The 19441-nt window shown below is 43.7% G+C and overlaps 19 non-coding genes across 19 annotated transcripts; all 19 read right to left on the reverse strand.

The window, feature by feature from the left end:
• Positions 1-548: 548 nt before the first annotated feature.
• On the reverse strand, positions 549-620 carry trnah-gug (transfer RNA histidin (anticodon GUG)). The gene has a single exon. It is a non-coding gene; the product is annotated as a tRNA-His (tRNA).
• Positions 621-894: 274 nt separating this feature from the next.
• On the reverse strand, positions 895-968 carry trnat-cgu (transfer RNA threonine (anticodon CGU)). Its single transcript has one exon. It is a non-coding gene; the product is annotated as a tRNA-Thr (tRNA).
• Positions 969-7965: 6997 nt separating this feature from the next.
• On the reverse strand, positions 7966-8037 carry trnah-gug (transfer RNA histidin (anticodon GUG)). Its single transcript has one exon. It is a non-coding gene; the product is annotated as a tRNA-His (tRNA).
• A 274-nt stretch (positions 8038-8311) lies between these two features.
• Positions 8312-8386, reverse strand: trnat-cgu (transfer RNA threonine (anticodon CGU)). The gene has a single exon. It is a non-coding gene; the product is annotated as a tRNA-Thr (tRNA).
• A 503-nt stretch (positions 8387-8889) lies between these two features.
• Positions 8890-8961, reverse strand: trnah-gug (transfer RNA histidin (anticodon GUG)). The gene has a single exon. It is a non-coding gene; the product is annotated as a tRNA-His (tRNA).
• A 274-nt stretch (positions 8962-9235) lies between these two features.
• On the reverse strand, positions 9236-9309 carry trnat-cgu (transfer RNA threonine (anticodon CGU)). Its single transcript has one exon. It is a non-coding gene; the product is annotated as a tRNA-Thr (tRNA).
• Positions 9310-9814: 505 nt separating this feature from the next.
• Positions 9815-9886, reverse strand: trnah-gug (transfer RNA histidin (anticodon GUG)). The gene has a single exon. It is a non-coding gene; the product is annotated as a tRNA-His (tRNA).
• A 274-nt stretch (positions 9887-10160) lies between these two features.
• On the reverse strand, positions 10161-10235 carry trnat-cgu (transfer RNA threonine (anticodon CGU)). Its single transcript has one exon. It is a non-coding gene; the product is annotated as a tRNA-Thr (tRNA).
• Positions 10236-10738: 503 nt separating this feature from the next.
• trnah-gug (transfer RNA histidin (anticodon GUG)) lies at positions 10739-10810 on the reverse strand. Its single transcript has one exon. It is a non-coding gene; the product is annotated as a tRNA-His (tRNA).
• Positions 10811-11084: 274 nt separating this feature from the next.
• On the reverse strand, positions 11085-11158 carry trnat-cgu (transfer RNA threonine (anticodon CGU)). Its single transcript has one exon. It is a non-coding gene; the product is annotated as a tRNA-Thr (tRNA).
• A 503-nt stretch (positions 11159-11661) lies between these two features.
• trnah-gug (transfer RNA histidin (anticodon GUG)) lies at positions 11662-11733 on the reverse strand. The gene has a single exon. It is a non-coding gene; the product is annotated as a tRNA-His (tRNA).
• A 274-nt stretch (positions 11734-12007) lies between these two features.
• trnat-cgu (transfer RNA threonine (anticodon CGU)) lies at positions 12008-12081 on the reverse strand. Its single transcript has one exon. It is a non-coding gene; the product is annotated as a tRNA-Thr (tRNA).
• A 505-nt stretch (positions 12082-12586) lies between these two features.
• On the reverse strand, positions 12587-12658 carry trnah-gug (transfer RNA histidin (anticodon GUG)). Its single transcript has one exon. It is a non-coding gene; the product is annotated as a tRNA-His (tRNA).
• A 274-nt stretch (positions 12659-12932) lies between these two features.
• trnat-cgu (transfer RNA threonine (anticodon CGU)) lies at positions 12933-13007 on the reverse strand. Its single transcript has one exon. It is a non-coding gene; the product is annotated as a tRNA-Thr (tRNA).
• A 503-nt stretch (positions 13008-13510) lies between these two features.
• On the reverse strand, positions 13511-13582 carry trnah-gug (transfer RNA histidin (anticodon GUG)). The gene has a single exon. It is a non-coding gene; the product is annotated as a tRNA-His (tRNA).
• Positions 13583-13856: 274 nt separating this feature from the next.
• On the reverse strand, positions 13857-13930 carry trnat-cgu (transfer RNA threonine (anticodon CGU)). The gene has a single exon. It is a non-coding gene; the product is annotated as a tRNA-Thr (tRNA).
• Positions 13931-14433: 503 nt separating this feature from the next.
• trnah-gug (transfer RNA histidin (anticodon GUG)) lies at positions 14434-14505 on the reverse strand. Its single transcript has one exon. It is a non-coding gene; the product is annotated as a tRNA-His (tRNA).
• Positions 14506-14779: 274 nt separating this feature from the next.
• trnat-cgu (transfer RNA threonine (anticodon CGU)) lies at positions 14780-14853 on the reverse strand. Its single transcript has one exon. It is a non-coding gene; the product is annotated as a tRNA-Thr (tRNA).
• A 1237-nt stretch (positions 14854-16090) lies between these two features.
• trnah-gug (transfer RNA histidin (anticodon GUG)) lies at positions 16091-16162 on the reverse strand. The gene has a single exon. It is a non-coding gene; the product is annotated as a tRNA-His (tRNA).
• Between the last annotated feature and the right edge of the window lie 3279 nt (positions 16163-19441).

The raw sequence follows: 19441 nt of genomic DNA on the forward strand, positions 1-19441 counted from the left end.
CTGTTTACCAAACAGGCACTTTAACCAACTAAGCCACAGCACCCATGAAAGCGATATATTTTGCAGATGTGAACACCCACACCAATTTGAATCAAACCAGTATCATTAATTTAACCTACATCTCTGTCTAGCAAAATCACATCACAAAAGAGATGTCTTTTACTAATATTGGTCATTCGAGGACAGTACATTTTTCATTTGGGTCTCGAGATGAATAAACTCAAGAACCTCTGCCATGGATACTTAAACTATGATTTGGGACCCAAAGCAGTTATTAACATGGGTGGGTCGCGAGATATGAGTAAACATTCAGAATCATACACCATTTCTTCATAATGTTGGTCGTTCGAGGACACTGCATTTCTCATTTGGCTCTCGAGCTTAAAAATGGTAAAAACCTCTGAAACAGCAGATGAATCAGTTCGTGTAAGTAATTAACCTACGATATGCTGGGGAACTTTGTCAAAAGGGAGAGTTGCTGAGTTTCTTAGCTTTCAGAGTAAGTCTTAACCTGTTCAAAAAACAACCCTTCTGAAAGTACATTGCAGTGCCGTGACCCGGATTCGAACCGGGGTTGCTGCGGCCACAACGCAGAGTACTAACCACTATACGATCACGGCTGGCTACAAGAGGTGGCTTTGTAAAGCCTACATAGGCTGTGAAAGTGATGTGCACAAACTGGCTAAACACTTTTCATATTGGTCTCGATAATGAATAAAGTGAAGAAACAGTTGAGCTTTACACATTCAAAAAGTGCCCTTTTTCCGTGACATTGGAATATCTCAATTGCATCCTCCTCACATCATCTCTAATTCTCTAAACCGATTGGTGAGAAAACCTGAGTGCCCTCCCCTCTGACCTTCTCCACCAATGTGTACAATAAAATGCTTGAAAAGGTACTGCTGAGATTTGAACTCAGGATCTCCTGTTTACGAGACAGGCACTTTAACCAACTAAGCCACAGCACCCATGAAATAAATATTTTTCCAGATGTGAACACCCACACCTATTTGAATCAAACCATTCTCATTAATTTAACCCACATCTCTGTCTAGCAAAATCACATCACAAAAGAGATGTCTTTTACTAATATTGGTCATTCGAGGACAGTACATTTTTCATTTGGGTCTCGAGATGAATAAACTCAAGAACCTCTGCCATGGATACTTAAACTGTGATTTGGGACCCAAAGCAGTTATTAACATGGGTGGGTCGCGAGATATGAGTAAACATTCAGAATCATACACCATTTCTTCATAATGTTGGTCGTTCGAGGACACTGCATTTCTCATTTCTAATGAGATCCAAGATGGCGTAGCAGTAGGACGTGTTGTCGTGTCGTGTCCCTTGTATATATCGTTTGTTTTCGTTTTTTTTTTCTTCACATATCTTTAAAACCTTTTGCTGAACCTCAACTTCTTCTAAATACTCTCCTGCAACCCGCCTCACCCAACGTAGCTATTTTTCCTAAAGTATTTATATTTACTTCGGATCTGGAACCCCTCAACTGAAGCTAGCCAACTAGCCAACTAACTACCAGCTTCAGCAAAACATTGCTAGCGGTCTTCAGCTAACTGGTCATCAGCTAACCTTTAGCTCGGAAAGCTCTCGCCAGTTCGAACAACGCGACTCTAACCAGAGCATAACGGACCTATTTATTATTTTATTTTTATTTTTCATCCCCGGATTCCCATCGCAAATGGAACATTTTGAGCTCCTGGGCTACAATATCCAGACCCACGACCGGTCCATCGATGTCACCGCATGAAGAGGAATAAACAGACTCCCCCCATCGCGACGTCCCCAAAGGCTAACTCTCTAGCCCTTGCTATCTCCTTGCTTGCAAATTCGGCCTGCTAACTGCTAGCTTGTTTAGCCCGGTCCGCTAACTGCTACCGTGTTTAGCACCGTCTACTAACTGTTAGCTTGTTAGCACAGGCCTGCTAACCGTCTGAATCGCCGCGTCCCAAACACTCACTGAACCCATATTTACTTTCTATCCCTTTTCGATTTTTTATTTGTTTATACCTTCCGGTAACCTGCCTCACCCAATGTGATACGGAACCGCTATTATCTTTACATTTTTAGAACACACTCAAGAACCTCCAGAAGCTAACCAGCTAACTGGCTACAAGCTATTTAGTCATTGTTAGTTTTCTAACCTGGATAACACTCGCCAGTCCAGCTTCCCTGCCCACTCCACCGCTGCCCCTTGGACACTGATCACTTGGCTACATAGCTGATGCATGCTGGACTGTCCATTAATCACGGTAATCCATTCTGCTTGTTTATGTTTTATCTGTCGGCCCCAGCCGCACTTAGGCTCTGTGTGTAGTTAATCCGACCCTCTCTGCCTAATCAATCGCCATTCTACCTGCTGTTGTTGTGCTAGCTGATTAGCTGTTGTTGTCTCACCTACTGTTTTAGCTAGCTCTCCCAATTCAACACCTGTGATTACTGTATGCCTCGCTGTATGTCTCTCTCAAATGTCAATATGCCTTGTATACTGTTGTGCAGGTTAGTTATCATTGTTTTAGTTTACAATGGAGCCCCTAGTTCCACTCTTTATACCCCTGATACCTCCTTTGTCCCACCCCCCACACATGCGGTGACCTCACCCATTACAACCAGCATGTCCAGAGATACAACCTCTCTCATCATCACCCAGTGCCTGGGCTTACCTCCGCTGTACCCGCACCCCACCATACCCCTGTTTGCGCATTATGCCCTGAATATATTCTACCATGCCCAGAAACCTGCTCCTCTTATTCTCTGTCCCCAACGCCCTAGGCGACCAGTTTTGATACTCTTCAGCCGCACCCTCATACTACTCCTTCTCTGTTCCGCGGGTGATGTGGAGGTAAACCCAGGCCCTGCATGTCCCCAGGCACCCTCATTTGTTGACTTCTGTGATCGAAAAAGCCTTGGTTTCATGCATGTCAACATCAGAAGCCTCCTCCCTAAGTGTGTCTTACTCACTGCTCTAGCACACTCTGCTAACCCTGATGTCCTTGCCGTGTCTGAATCCTGGCTCAGGAAGGCCTCCAAAAATTCTGAGATTTCCATACCCAACTATAACATCTTCCGTCAAGATAGAACTGCCAAAGGGGGAGGAGTTGCAGTCTACTGCAGAGATAGCCTGCAAAGTAATGTCATACTTTCCAGGTCCATACCCAAACAGTTCGAACTACTAATTTTGAAAATTACTCGCTCCAGAAATAAGTCTCTCACTGTTGCCGCCTGCTACCGACCCCCCTCAGCTCCCAGCTGTGCCCTGGACACCATTTGTGAATTGATCGCCCCCCATCTAGCTTCAGAGTTTGTTCTGTTAGGTGACCTAAACTGGGATATGCTTAACACCCCGGCAGTCCTACAATCTAAGCTAGATGCCCTCAATCTCACTCAAATCGTCAAGGAACCCACCAGGTACAACCCTAACTCTGTAAACAAGGGCACCCTCATTGACGTCATCCTGACCAACTGGCCCTCCAAATACACTTCCGCTGTCTACAACCAGGATCTCAGCGATCACTGCCTCATTGCCTGTATCCGCTACGGAGCCGCAGTCAAACGACCACCCCTCATCACTGTCAAACGCTCCCTAAAACACTTCTGTGAGCAGGCCTTTCTAATCGACCTGGCCCGGGTATCCTGGAAGGACATTGACCTCATCCCGTCAGTTGAGGATGCCTGGTCTTTCTTTAAAAGTAACTTCCTCACCATTTTAGATAAGCATGCTCCGTTCAAAAAATGCAGAACTAAGAACAGATACAGCCCCTGGTTCACTCCAGACCTGACTGCCCTCGACCAGCACAAAAACATCCTGTGGCGGACTGCACTAACATCGAATAGTCCCCGCGATATGCAACTGTTCAGGGAAGTCAGGAACCAATACACACAGTCAGTCAGGAAAGCTAAAGCCAACTTCTTCAGGCAGAAGTTTGCATCCTGTAGCTCCAACTCCAAAAAGTTCTGGGACACTGTGAAGTCCATGGAGAACAAGAGCACCTCCTCCCAGCTGCCCACTGCACTGAGGCTAGGTAACACGGTCACCACCGATAAATCCATGATTATCGAAAACTTCAACAAGCATTTCTCAACGGCTGGCCATGCCTTCCGCCTGGCTACTCCAACCTCGGCCAACAGCTCCCCCCCCCCCCCCCGCAGCTACTCGCCCAAGCCTCTCCAGGTTCTCCTTTACCCAAATCCAGATAGCAGATGTTCTGAAAGAGCTGCAAAACCTGGACCCGTACAAATCAGCTGGGCTTGACAATCTGGACCCTCTATTCCTGAAACTATCCGCCGCCATTGTCGCAACCCCTATTACCAGCCTGTTCAACCTCTCTTTCATATCGTCTGAGATCCCCAAGGATTGGAAAGCTGCCGCAGTCATCCCCCTCTTCAAAGGGGGCGACACCCTGGACCCAAACTGTTACAGACCTATATCCATCCTGCCCTGCCTATCTAAGGTCTTCGAAAGCCAAGTCAACAAACAGGTCACTGACCATCTTGAATCCCACCGTACCTTCTCCGCTGTGCAATCTGGTTTCCGAGCCGGTCACGGGTGTACCTCAGCCACGCTCAAGGTACTAAACGATATCATAACCGCCATCGATAAAAGACAGTACTGTGCAGCCGTCTTCATAGACCTTGCCAAGGCTTTCGACTCTGTCAATCACCGTATTCTTATCGGCAGACTCAGTAGCCTCGGTTTTTCGGATGACTGCCTTGCCTGGTTCACCAATTACTTTGCAGACAGAGTTCAGTGTGTCAAATCAGAGGGCATGCTGTCCGGTCCTCTGGCAGTCTCTATGGGGGTGCCACAGGGTTCAATTCTCGGGCCGACTCTTTTCTCTGTATATATCAATGATGTTTCTCATGCTGCGGGCGATTCCCTGATCCACCTCTACGCAGACGACACCATTCTATATACTTCTGGCCCGTCCTTGGACACTGTGCTATCTAACCTCCAAACGAGCTTCAATGCCATACAGCACTCCTTCCGTGGCCTCCAACTGCTCTTAAACGCTAGTAAAACCAAATGCATGCTTTTCAACCGTTCGCTGCCTGCACCCGCACGCCTGACCAGCATCACCACCCTGGATGGTTCCGACCTTGAATATGTGGACATCTATAAGTACCTAGGTGTCTGGCTAGACTCTAAACTCTCCTTCCAGACCCATATCAAACATCTCCAATCGAAAATCAAATCAAGAGTCGGCTTTCTATTCCGCAACAAAGCCTCCTTCACTCACGCCGCCAAACTTACCCTAGTAAAACTGACTATCCTACCGATCCTCGACTTCGGCGATGTCATCTACAAAATTGCTTCCAACACTCTACTCAGCAAACTGGATGCAGTTTATCACAGTGCCATCCGTTTTGTCACTAAAGCACCTTATACCACCCACCACTGCGACTTGTATGCTCTAGTCGGCTGGCCCTCGCTACATATTCGTCGCCAGACCCACTGGCTCCAGGTCATCTACAAGTCCATGCTAGGTAAAGCTCCGCCTTATCTCAGTTCACTGGTTACGATGCAACACCCATCCGTAGCACGCGCTCCAGCAGGTGTATCTCACTGATCATCCCTAAAGCCAACACCTCATTTGGCCGCCTTTCGTTCCAGTTCTCTGCTGCCTGTGACTGGAACGAATTGCAAAAATCGCTGAAGTTGGAGACTTTTATCTCCCTCACCAACTTCAAACATCTGCTATCTGAGCAGCTAACCGATCGCTGCAGCTGTACATAGTCTATTGGTAAATAGCCCACCCATTTTCACCTACCTCATCCCCATACTGTTTTTATTTATTTATTTTTCTGCTCTTTTGCACACCAATATCTCTACCTGTACATAACCATCTGATCATTTATCACTCCAGTGTTAATCTGCATAATTGTAATTATTTGCCTACCTTCTCATGCCTTTTGCACACAATGTATATATAGACTCCCCTTTTTTCTACTGTGTTATTGACTTGTTAATTGTTTACTCCATGTGTAACTCTGTGTTGTCTGTTCACACTGCTATGCCTTATCTTGGCCAGGTCGCAGTTGCAAATGAGAACTTGTTCTCAACTAGCCTACCTGGTTAAATAAAGGTGTTCTCAACTAGCCTACCTGGTTAAATAAAGGTGTTCTCAACTGGCCTACCTGGTTAAATAAAGGTGTTCTCAACTGGCCTACCTGGTTAAATAAAGGTGTTCTCAACTAGCCTACCTGGTTAAATAAAGGTGTTCTCAACTAGCCTACCTGGTTAGATAAAGGTGTTCTCAACTGGCCTACCTGGTTAAATAAAGGTGTTCTCAACTAGCCTACCTGGTTAAATAAAGGTGTTCTCAACTAGCCTACCTGGTTAGATAAAGGTGTTCTCAACTAGCCTACCTGGTTAAATAAAGGTGTTCTCAACTAGCCTACCTGGTTAGATAAAGGTGTTCTCAACTGGCCTACCTGGTTAAATAAAGGTGTTCTCAACTAGCCTACCTGGTTAAATAAAGGTGTTCTCAACTAGCCTACCTGGTTAGATAAAGGTGTTCTCAACTAGCCTACCTGGTTAAATAAAGGTGTTCTCAACTAGCCTACCTGGTTAGATAAAGGTGTTCTCAACTAGCCTACCTGGTTAAATAAAGGTGTTCTCAACTAGCCTACCTGGTTAGATAAAGGTGTTCTCAACTGGCCTACCTGGTTAAATAAAGGTGTTCTCAACTAGCCTACCTGGTTAAATAAAGGTGTTCTCAACTAGCCTACCTGGTTAGATAAAGGTGTTCTCAACTAGCCTACCTGGTTAAATAAAGGTGTTCTCAACTAGCCTACCTGGTTAGATAAAGGTGTTCTCAACTAGTCTACCTGGTTAAATAAAGGTGTTCTCAACTAGCCTACCTGGTTAAATAAAGGTGTTCTCAACTAGCCTACCTGGTTAGATAAAGGTGTTCTCAACTAGCCTACCTGGTTAGATAAAGGTGTTCTCAACTAGCCTACCTGGTTAGATAAAGGTGTTCTCAACTAGCCTACCTGGTTAAATAAAGGTGTTCTCAACTAGCCTACCTGGTTAAATAAAGGTGTTCTCAACTAGCCTACCTGGTTAGATAAAGGTGTTCTCAACTGGCCTACCTGGTTAAATAAAGGTGTTCTCAACTAGCCTACCTGGTAAAATAAAGGTGTTCTCAACTAGCCTACCTGGTAAAATAAAGGTGTTCTCAACTAGCCTACCTGGTAAAATAAAGGTGTTCTCAACTAGCCTACCTGGTTAAATAAAGGTGTTCTCAACTGGCCTACCTGGTTAAATAAAGGTGTTCTCAACTGGCCTACCTGGTTAAATAAAGGTGTTCTCAACTGGCCTACCTGGTTAAATAAAGGTGTTCTCAACTGGCCTACCTGGTTAAATAAAGGTGTTCTCAACTAGCCTACCTGGTTAAATAAAGGTGTTCTCAACTGGTCTACCTGGTTAAATAAAGGTGTTCTCAACTGGCCTACCTGGTTAAATAAAGGTGTTCTCAACTGGTCTACCTGGTTAAATAAAGGTGTTCTCAACTGGCCTACCTGGTTAAATAAAGGTGTTCTCAACTGGTCTACCTGGTTAAATAAAGGTGTTCTCAACTGGCCTACCTGGTTAAATAAAGGTGTTCTCAACTAGCCTACCTGGTTAAATAAAGGTGTTCTCAACTAGCCTACCTGGTTAAATAAAGGTGTTCTCAACTGGCCTACCTGGTTAAATAAAGGTGTTCTCAACTGGCCTACCTGGTTAAATAAAGGTGAAATAAAAAAATAAAAAAATATTTACAAAATTTGGCTCTCGAGCTTAAAAATGGTAAAAACCTCTGAAACAGCAGATGAATCAGTTCGTGTAAGTAATTAACCTACGATATGCTGGGGAACTTTGTCAAAAGGGAGAGTTGCTGAGTTTCTTAGCTTTCAGAGTAAGTCTTAACCTGTTCAAAAAACAACCCTTCTGAAAGTACATTGCAGTGCCGTGACCCGGATTCGAACCGGGGTTGCTGCGGCCACAACGCAGAGTACTAACCACTATACGATCACGGCTGGCTACAAGAGGTGGCTTTGTAAAGCCTACATAGGCTGTGAAAGTGATGTGCACAAACTGGCTAAACACTTTTCATATTGGTCTCGATAATGAATAAAGTGAAGAAACAGTTGAGCTTTACACATTCCAAAAGTGCCCTTTTTCCGTGACATTGGAATATCTCAATTGCATCCTCCTCACATTATCTCTAATTCTCTAAACCGATTGGTGAGAAAACCTGAGTGCCCTCCCTTCTGACCTTCTCCACCAATGTGTACAATAAAATGCTTGAAAAGGTACTGCTGAGATTTGAACTCAGGATCTCCTGTTTACGAGACAGGCACTTTAACCAACTAAGCCACAGCAACCATGAAAGAGATATTTTTCCAGATGTGAACACCCACACCTATTTGAATCAAACCAGTATCATTAATTTAACCTACATCTCTGTCTAGCAAAATCACATCACAAAAGAGATGTCTTTTACTAATATTGGTCATTCGAGGACAGTACATTTTTCATTTGGGTCTCGAGATGAATAAACTCAAGAACCTCTGCCATGGATACTTAAACTATGATTTGGGACCCAAAGCAGTTATTAACATGGGTGGGTCGCGAGATATGAGTAAACATTCAGAATCATACACCATTTCTTCATAATGTTGGTCGTTCGAGGACACTGCATTTCTCATTTGGCTCTCGAGCTTAAAAATGGTAAAAACCTCTGAAACAGCAGATGAATCAGTTCGTGTAAGTAATTAACCTACGATTTGCTGGGGAACTTTGTCAAAAGGGAGAGTTGCTGAGTTTCTTAGCTTTCAGAGTAAGTCTTAACCTGTTCAAAAAACAACCCTTCTGAAAGTACATTGCAGTGCCGTGACCCGGATTCGAACCGGGGTTGCTGCGGCCACAACGCAGAGTACTAACCACTATACGATCACGGCTGGCTACAAGAGGTGGTTTTGTAAAGCCTACATAGGCTGTGAAAGTGATGTGCACAAACTGTCTAAACACTTTTCATATTGGTCTCGATAATGAATAAAGTGAAGAAACAGTTGAGCTTTACACATTCAAAAAGTGCCCTTTTTCCGTGACATTGGAATATCTCAATTGCATCCTCCTCACATTATCTCTAATTCTCTAAACCGATTGGTGAGAAAGCCTGAGTGCCCTCCCTTCTGAACTTCTCCACCAATGTGTACAATAAAATGCTTGAAAAGGTACTGCTGAGATTTGAACGCAGGATCTCCTGTTTACGAGACAGGCACTTTAACCAACTAAGCCACAGCACCCATGAAAGAGATATATTTTTCAGATGTGAACACCCACACCTATTTGAATCAAACCAGTATCATTAATTTAACCTACATCTCTGTCTAGCAAAATCACATCACAAAAGAGATGTCTTTTACTAATATTGGTCATTCGAGGACAGTACATTTTTCATTTGGGTCTCGAGATGAATAAACTCAAGAACCTCTGCCATGGATACTTAAACTATGATTTGGGACCCAAAGCAGTTATTAACATGGATGGGTCGCGAGATATGAGTAAACATTCAGAATCATACACCATTTCTTCATAATGTTGTTTGTTCGAGGACACTGCATTTCTCATTTGGCTCTCGAGCTTAAAAATGGTAAAAACCTCTGAAACAGCAGATGAATCAGTTCGTGTAAGTAATTAACCTACGATATGCTGGGGAACTTTGTCAAAAGGGAGAGTTGCTGAGTTTCTTAGCTTTCAGAGTAAGTCTTAACCTGTTCAAAAAACAACCCTTCTGAAAGTACATTGCAGTGCCGTGACCCGGATTCGAACCGGGGTTGCTGCGGCCACAACGCAGAGTACTAACCACTATACGATCACGGCTGGCTACAAGAGGTGGCTTTGTAAAGCCTACATAGGCTGTGAAAGTGATGTGCACAAACTGGCTAAACACTTTTCATATTGGTCTCGATAATGAATAAAGTGAAGAAACAGTTGAGCTTTACACATTCCAAAAGTGCCCTTTTTCCGTGACATTGGAATATCTCAATTGCATCCTCCTCACATTATCTCTAATTCTCTAAACCGATTGGTGAGAAAACCTGAGTGCCCTCCCTTCTGACCTTCTCCACCAATGTGTACAATAAAATGCTTGAAAAGGTACTGCTGAGATTTGAACTCAGGATCTCCTGTTTACGAGACAGGCACTTTAACCAACTAAGCCACAGCAACCATGAAAGAGATATTTTTCCAGATGTGAACACCCACACCTATTTGAATCAAACCAGTATCATTAATTTAACCTACATCTCTGTCTAGCAAAATCACATCACAAAAGAGATGTCTTTTACTAATATTGGTCATTCGAGGACAGTACATTTTTCATTTGGGTCTCGAGATGAATAAACTCAAGAACCTCTGCCATGGATACTTAAACTATGATTTGGGACCCAAAGCAGTTATTAACATGGGTGGGTCGCGAGATATGAGTAAACATTCAGAATCATACACCATTTCTTCATAATGTTGGTCGTTCGAGGACACTGCATTTCTCATTTGGCTCTCGAGCTTAAAAATGGTAAAAACCTCTGAAACAGCAGATGAATCAGTTCGTGTAAGTAATTAACCTACGATTTGCTGGGGAACTTTGTCAAAAGGGAGAGTTGCTGAGTTTCTTAGCTTTCAGAGTAAGTCTTAACCTGTTCAAAAAACAACCCTTCTGAAAGTACATTGCAGTGCCGTGACCCGGATTCGAACCGGGGTTGCTGCGGCCACAACGCAGAGTACTAACCACTATACGATCACGGCTGGCTACAAGAGGTGGTTTTGTAAAGCCTACATAGGCTGTGAAAGTGATGTGCACAAACTGTCTAAACACTTTTCATATTGGTCTCGATAATGAATAAAGTGAAGAAACAGTTGAGCTTTACACATTCAAAAAGTGCCCTTTTTCCGTGACATTGGAATATCTCAATTGCATCCTCCTCACATTATCTCTAATTCTCTAAACCGATTGGTGAGAAAGCCTGAGTGCCCTCCCTTCTGAACTTCTCCACCAATGTGTACAATAAAATGCTTGAAAAGGTGCTGCTGAGATTTGAACTCAGGATCTCCTGTTTACGAGACAGGCACTTTAACCAACTAAGCCACAGCACCCATGTAACCGATATATTTTTCAGATGTGAACACCCACACCTATTTGAATCAAACCATTCTCATTAATTTAACCTACATCTCTGTCTAGCAAAATCACATCACAAAAGAGATGTCTTTTACTAATATTGGTCATTCGAGGACAGTACATTTTTCATTTGGGTCTCGAGATGAATAAACTCAAGAACCTCTGCCATGGATACTTAAACTATGATTTGGGACCCAAAGCAGTTATTAACATGGGTGGGTCGCGAGATATGAGTAAACATTCAGAATCATACACCATTTCTTCATAATGTTGGTCGTTTGAGGACTGCATTTCTCATTTGGCTCTTGAGCTTAAAAATGGTAAAAACCTCTGAAACAGCAGATGAATCAGTTCGTGTAAGTAATTAACCTACGATATGCTGGGTAACTTTGTCAAAAGGGAGAGTTGCTGAGTTTCTTAGCTTTCAGAGTAAGTCTTAACCTGTTCAAAAAACAACCCTTATGAAATTACATTGCAGTGCCGTGACCCGGATTCGAACCGGGGTTGCTGCGGCCACAACGCAGAGTACTAACCACTATACGATCACGGCTGGCTACAAGAGGTGGCTTTGTAAAGCCTACATAGGCTGTGAAAGTGATGTGCACAAGCTGGCTAAACACTTTTCATTTTGGTCTCGATAATGAATAAAGTGAAGAAACAGTCGAGCTTTACACATTCAAAAAGTGCCCTTTTTCCGTGACATTGGAATATCTCAATTGCATCCTCCTCACATTATCTCTAATTCTCTAAACCGATTGGTGAGAAAACCTGAGTGCCCTCCCCTCTGACCTTCTCCACCAATGTGTACAATAAAATGCTTGAAAAGGTACTGCTGAGATTTGAACGCAGGATCTCCTGTTTACGAGACAGGCACTTTAACCAACTAAGCCACAGCACCCATGAAAGAGATATATTTTGCAGATGTGAACACCCACACATATTTGAATCAAACCAGTATCATTAATTTAACCTACATCTCTGTCTAGCAAAATCACATCACAAAAGAGATGTATTTTACTAATATTGGTCATTCGAGGACAGTACATTTTTCATTTGGGTCTCGAGATGAATAAACTCAAGAACCTCTGCCATGGATACTTAAACTATGATTTGGGACCCAAAGCAGTTATTAACATGGATGGGTCGCGAGATATGAGTAAACATTCAGAATCATACACCATTTCTTCATAATGTTGTTTGTTCGAGGACACTGCATTTCTCATTTGGCTCTCGAGCTTAAAAATGGTAAAAACCTCTGAAACAGCAGATGAATCAGTTCGTGTAAGTAATTAACCTACGATATGCTGGGGAACTTTGTCAAAAGGGAGAGTTGCTGAGTTTCTTAGCTTTCAGAGTAAGTCTTAACCTGTTCAAAAAACAACCCTTCTGAAAGTACATTGCAGTGCCGTGACCCGGATTCGAACCGGGGTTGCTGCGGCCACAACGCAGAGTACTAACCACTATACGATCACGGCTGGCTACAAGAGGTGGCTTTGTAAAGCCTACATAGGCTGTGAAAGTGATGTGCACAAACTGGCTAAACACTTTTCATATTGGTCTCGATAATGAATAAAGTGAAGAAACAGTTGAGCTTTACACATTCCAAAAGTGCCCTTTTTCCGTGACATTGGAATATCTCAATTGCATCCTCCTCACATTATCTCTAATTCTCTAAACCGATTGGTGAGAAAACCTGAGTGCCCTCCCTTCTGACCTTCTCCACCAATGTGTACAATAAAATGCTTGAAAAGGTACTGCTGAGATTTGAACTCAGGATCTCCTGTTTACGAGACAGGCACTTTAACCAACTAAGCCACAGCAACCATGAAAGAGATATTTTTCCAGATGTGAACACCCACACCTATTTGAATCAAACCAGTATCATTAATTTAACCTACATCTCTGTCTAGCAAAATCACATCACAAAAGAGATGTCTTTTACTAATATTGGTCATTCGAGGACAGTACATTTTTCATTTGGGTCTCGAGATGAATAAACTCAAGAACCTCTGCCATGGATACTTAAACTATGATTTGGGACCCAAAGCAGTTATTAACATGGGTGGGTCGCGAGATATGAGTAAACATTCAGAATCATACACCATTTCTTCATAATGTTGGTCGTTCGAGGACACTGCATTTCTCATTTGGCTCTCGAGCTTAAAAATGGTAAAAACCTCTGAAACAGCAGATGAATCAGTTCGTGTAAGTAATTAACCTACGATTTGCTGGGGAACTTTGTCAAAAGGGAGAGTTGCTGAGTTTCTTAGCTTTCAGAGTAAGTCTTAACCTGTTCAAAAAACAACCCTTCTGAAAGTACATTGCAGTGCCGTGACCCGGATTCGAACCGGGGTTGCTGCGGCCACAACGCAGAGTACTAACCACTATACGATCACGGCTGGCTACAAGAGGTGGTTTTGTAAAGCCTACATAGGCTGTGAAAGTGATGTGCACAAACTGTCTAAACACTTTTCATATTGGTCTCGATAATGAATAAAGTGAAGAAACAGTTGAGCTTTACACATTCAAAAAGTGCCCTTTTTCCGTGACATTGGAATATCTCAATTGCATCCTCCTCACATTATCTCTAATTCTCTAAACCGATTGGTGAGAAAGCCTGAGTGCCCTCCCTTCTGAACTTCTCCACCAATGTGTACAATAAAATGCTTGAAAAGGTGCTGCTGAGATTTGAACTCAGGATCTCCTGTTTACGAGACAGGCACTTTAACCAACTAAGCCACAGCACCCATGTAACCGATATATTTTTCAGATGTGAACACCCACACCTATTTGAATCAAACCATTCTCATTAATTTAACCTACATCTCTGTCTAGCAAAATCACATCACAAAAGAGATGTCTTTTACTAATATTGGTCATTCGAGGACAGTACATTTTTCATTTGGGTCTCGAGATGAATAAACTCAAGAACCTCTGCCATGGATACTTAAACTATGATTTGGGACCCAAAGCAGTTATTAACATGGGTGGGTCGCGAGATATGAGTAAACATTCAGAATCATACACCATTTCTTCATAATGTTGGTCGTTTGAGGACTGCATTTCTCATTTGGCTCTTGAGCTTAAAAATGGTAAAAACCTCTGAAACAGCAGATGAATCAGTTCGTGTAAGTAATTAACCTACGATATGCTGGGTAACTTTGTCAAAAGGGAGAGTTGCTGAGTTTCTTAGCTTTCAGAGTAAGTCTTAACCTGTTCAAAAAACAACCCTTATGAAATTACATTGCAGTGCCGTGACCCGGATTCGAACCGGGGTTGCTGCGGCCACAACGCAGAGTACTAACCACTATACGATCACGGCTGGCTACAAGAGGTGGCTTTGTAAAGCCTACATAGGCTGTGAAAGTGATGTGCACAAGCTGGCTAAACACTTTTCATTTTGGTCTCGATAATGAATAAAGTGAAGAAACAGTCGAGCTTTACACATTCAAAAAGTGCCCTTTTTCCGTGACATTGGAATATCTCAATTGCATCCTCCTCACATTATCTCTAATTCTCTAAACCGATTGGTGAGAAAACCTGAGTGCCCTCCCCTCTGACCTTCTCCACCAATGTGTACAATAAAATGCTTGAAAAGGTACTGCTGAGATTTGAACGCAGGATCTCCTGTTTACGAGACAGGCACTTTAACCAACTAAGCCACAGCACCCATGAAAGAGATATATTTTGCAGATGTGAACACCCACACATATTTGAATCAAACCAGTATCATTAATTTAACCTACATCTCTGTCTAGCAAAATCACATCACAAAAGAGATGTATTTTACTAATATTGGTCATTCGAGGACAGTACATTTTTCATTTGGGTCTCGAGATGAATAAACTCAAGAACCTCTGCCATGGATACTTAAACTATGATTTGGGACCCAAAGCAGTTATTAACATGGATGGGTCGCGAGATATGAGTAAACATTCAGAATCATACACCATTTCTTCATAATGTTGTTTGTTCGAGGACACTGCATTTCTCATTTGGCTCTCGAGCTTAAAAATGGTAAAAACCTCTGAAACAGCAGATGAATCAGTTCGTGTAAGTAATTAACCTACGATATGCTGGGGAACTTTGTCAAAAGGGAGAGTTGCTGAGTTTCTTAGCTTTCAGAGTAAGTCTTAACCTGTTCAAAAAACAACCCAAAATCACATCACAAAAGAGATGTCTTTTGACTGCGCAGAAATGCAAATGCTTTCCGTTTGAGTTATGTTAGGTTTTATTTTCATCGTTCATCTAGTGGTGTGGGGGCTGTGCTTTGGCAAAGTGGGTGCTTTGGCAAAGTGGGTGGGGTTATATCCTTCCTGTTTGGCCCTGTCCGGGGGTGTCCTCGGAGTGGGCCACAGTGTCTCCTGACCCCTCCTGTCTCAGCCTCCAGTATTTATGCTGCAGTAGTTTATGTGTCGGGGGGCTAGGGTAAGTTTGTTATATCTGGAGTACTTCTCCTGTCCTATTCGGTGTCCTGTGTGAATCTAAGTGTGCGTTCTCTAATTCTCTCCTTCTCTCTTTCTCTCTCTCGGAGGACCTGAGCCCTAGGACCATGCCCCAGGACTACCTGACATGATGACTCCTTGCTGTCCCCAGTCCACCTGGCTGTGCTGCTGCTCCAGTTTCAACTGTTCTGCCTTATTCAACCATGCTGATCATTTATGAACATTTGAACATCTTGGCCATGTTCTGTTATAATCTCCACCCGGCACAGCCAGAAGAGGACTGGCCATCCCACATATGCTCTCTCTAATTCTCTCTTTCTTTCTCTCGGAGGACCTGAGCCCTAGGACCATGCCCCCTTCAACGCTGCCCCTCTCTGCCATAAATCCCTGCAGATTATCCATACCATAGAGCTCGAGTCATTCCACATCCATTTTATTCTATCTTCTGAAAGTACATCGCAGTGCCGTGACCCGGATTCGAACCGGGGTTGCTGCGTTCACAACGCAGAGTACTAACCACTATACGATCACGGCTGGCTACAAGAGGTGGCTTTGTAAAGCCTACATAGGCTGTGAAAGTGATGTGCACAAGCTGGCTAAACACTTTTCATATTGGTCTCGATAATGAATAAAGTGAAGATACAGTCGAGCTTTACACATTCAAAAAGTGCCCTTTTTCCGTGACATTGGAATATCTCAATTGCATCCTCCTCACATTATCTCTAATTCTCTAAACAGATTGGTGAGAAAACCTGAGTGCCCTCCCCTCTGACCTTCTTCACCAACGTGTTCAATGAAATGCTTGAAAAGGTACTGCTGAGATTCAAACTCAGGATCTTCCTTTGACTAGACAGGAGCTTCAACCAACTAAGCCACAGCTATAGCTGGAATTTTGATATATAGCATTAGCATGTGCGAGGTGTGTCGCAAGATATGAGTAAACGTTTGAGGACAATACATTTTTTATTTGTGTAGATTAATCAGTTAATGTAAATCATTAGAAAGGGAGAGAGATAGAGACAGCAAGAGAGAAGAAAGAGAATGGGAGTCAGATGTGAGTGAGCATAAAGTAGTCCTTCATTAAAACTATTTCAAACACTCAGTCTCTCCCAATCTCCTCTCTCTCTCTCTCTGAGAGACATTGATGTTGACAGTCTGAAAGGGTCCAGCTATATTTACATATTGCAGATGGAAATTATATTTACACTATTCTGCTGAGTATTATTCTGATTGAGTGCAAGCGGGGGATTGTACTGCATTCACAGGACAGCAAACCCAATTTCCCTTTAATTTGACATGAAACAAGCTACAGCCAGGGAAATAAGAGATATCTGCTATTTCATGCGATCATTTTTCATGCTTGTGGGTTTCATGTTTTCATTGAAACCGAGGAGGGGAGGTCAATAATATGAATGCCAGGGTATCAAGGGTAAGTGCAACTCTGAAATAGCAATGATACTATGAAACATACAACACACTTTCAATGTCAATGAAGGAAAAGTAATCCATTTCCCATGGTCTGTATGACTGGAGGAGTAGGTGCTAGGCCTTTCTGTTCTGATTCTGTTCTCCTGTACTTCTTGCTGCCCTACAATATTAAAGGCTGCCATTCTCTGTAATGATTCTGCTTTTTTAATCAAAACAACAAAATAACATAACTACAACTCACATTCCCCAACAATCTCACACACACACACACACACACACACACACACACACACACACACACACACACACACACACACACACACACACACACACACACACACACACACACACACACACACACACACACACACACACAATATAACGTAACTATAACACCTAGTACCAAGGATCACCAGCCTACACAACATTAAATACAACTTTTGAAATATGACTCAAAGTAGCACAACATCCCTTCTACAGTGTACCAGCAGAAACAACATGTTTGACCTAGATTTCTCTCTCTCGCACGCACACGCACACACACATGCACACACACACACACACACACACACACATGTATGCACGCAAACACATGCACACACACTCATACAAAAACACACACTTGTCAAAATCCCTGCTTTGTAAAGCATCTTTTGAAAGAGGAATCGGGTAGCCAAGTTGCACCCGGTTTTAGAACTCTGACATTCAGCTGAAAAGATGTGACCGCTGTCAGAAATACTACAACGTTGGTTTTTATTTTGGCAGAAATATTCACGTGAGACAGTTGAATTGAAAATAATTAATTTTAAAACTGCTTTGCCTACAAACTTCCTCAGTCCCAATGAATCTAAGTCTAATTGTCACCTCATGGATGCAGCCTGGTTTTAATCCGAAGTCTAGGTTCGGGCAAAATTCTGATGACCCTAATGTCAATGACCCTGTCAAAAATAGGGTGTAGATGATCTCAGTAATGGCCAGAAGCATCATGAGGAGAGGCAGGGAGTGTGTTTGTAACGCCGGGTGAGTGATGAGTGAGGAGTCAAATGCAGAGAGCGAAGCGAACGGGAAAAACGCTTTAATGTCCTTCAAAACGTAACAGGTCCAAACATGGGTGAAAAAAACACCCTAAAAACACTGGCGCTAAACAAACCCAAAACCTAGTTACAAACACTGGACAGCGAAAACCCCAAAACAAACACGATACATCACCAAACGTAACAAACCAACAAGCCCGCACAAACACCAGCGGGCAAAACAAACTTAAATAACACCCATCCCAAAACCCCAACAAGGAACAGGTGAAAACAAAAACAAACAAAAAGGAAAAAGGGATCGGTGGCGACGACGACCGCCGAGCGCCACCCGAACAGGAAGAGGAGCCACCTTCAGTGGCAGCTGGTAGACCGGCGACGACGACCGCCGAGCGCCACCCGAACAGGAAGAGGAGCCACCTTCAGTGGCAGCTGGTAGACCGGCGACGACGACCGCCGAGCGCCACCCGAACAGGAAGAGGAGCCACCTCCAGTGGCAGCTAGTAGACCGGCGACGACGACCGCCGAGCGCCACCCGAACAGGAAGAGGAGCCACCTTCAGTGGCAGCTAGTAGACCGGCGACGACGACCGCCGAGCGCCACCCGAACAGGAAGAGGAGCCACCTTCAGTGGCAGCTGGTAGACCGGCGACGACGACCGCCGAGCGCCACCCGAACAGGAAGAGGAGCCACCTTCAGTGGCAGCTAGTAGACCGGCGACGACGACCGCCGAGCGCCACCCGAACAGGAAGAGGAGCCACCTTCAGTGGCAGCTGGTAGACCGGCGACGACGACCGCCAAGCGCCACCCGAACAGGAAGGGGAGCCACATTCGGTGGCAGCTAGTAGACCGGCGACGACGACCGCCGAGCGCCACCCGAACAGGAAGAGGAGCCACCTTCAGTGGCAGCTAGTAGACCGGCGACGACGACCGCCGAGCGCCACTCGAACAGGAAGAGGAGCCACCTTCAGTGGCAGCTAGTAGACCGGCGACGACGACCGCCGAGCGCCACCCGAACAGGAAGGGGAGCCACATTCGGTGGTATTCATGACAGTGTTGTGATCCTCCAATCATTGGTGTGATATTGTCTTAAATACTGCATATGAATTATACTGAGATTTGAGTTTAACATTGAGCTTCTTACAATACATACATTTGACAGGGTTTTCACCATCCATAGGGACAGAAGTTTTTCTAAACCATATCACCTGATTAGAAAAACTGTCCTCATAATTTTTTAACTATGCAAATCAGTTTAGAACAAATTCTTACTTACAATGACAGCCTAGGAACAGGGGGTTAATTGCCTTGTTCAGGTGCAAAACAACAGATTTTTTACTTGGTCAGCTTAGGGA

Source organism: Oncorhynchus clarkii, chromosome 16 (assembly GCF_045791955.1).
Source record: "Oncorhynchus clarkii lewisi isolate Uvic-CL-2024 chromosome 16, UVic_Ocla_1.0, whole genome shotgun sequence".
In the NCBI taxonomy this organism is placed as follows: Eukaryota; Metazoa; Chordata; class Actinopteri; order Salmoniformes; family Salmonidae; genus Oncorhynchus; species Oncorhynchus clarkii.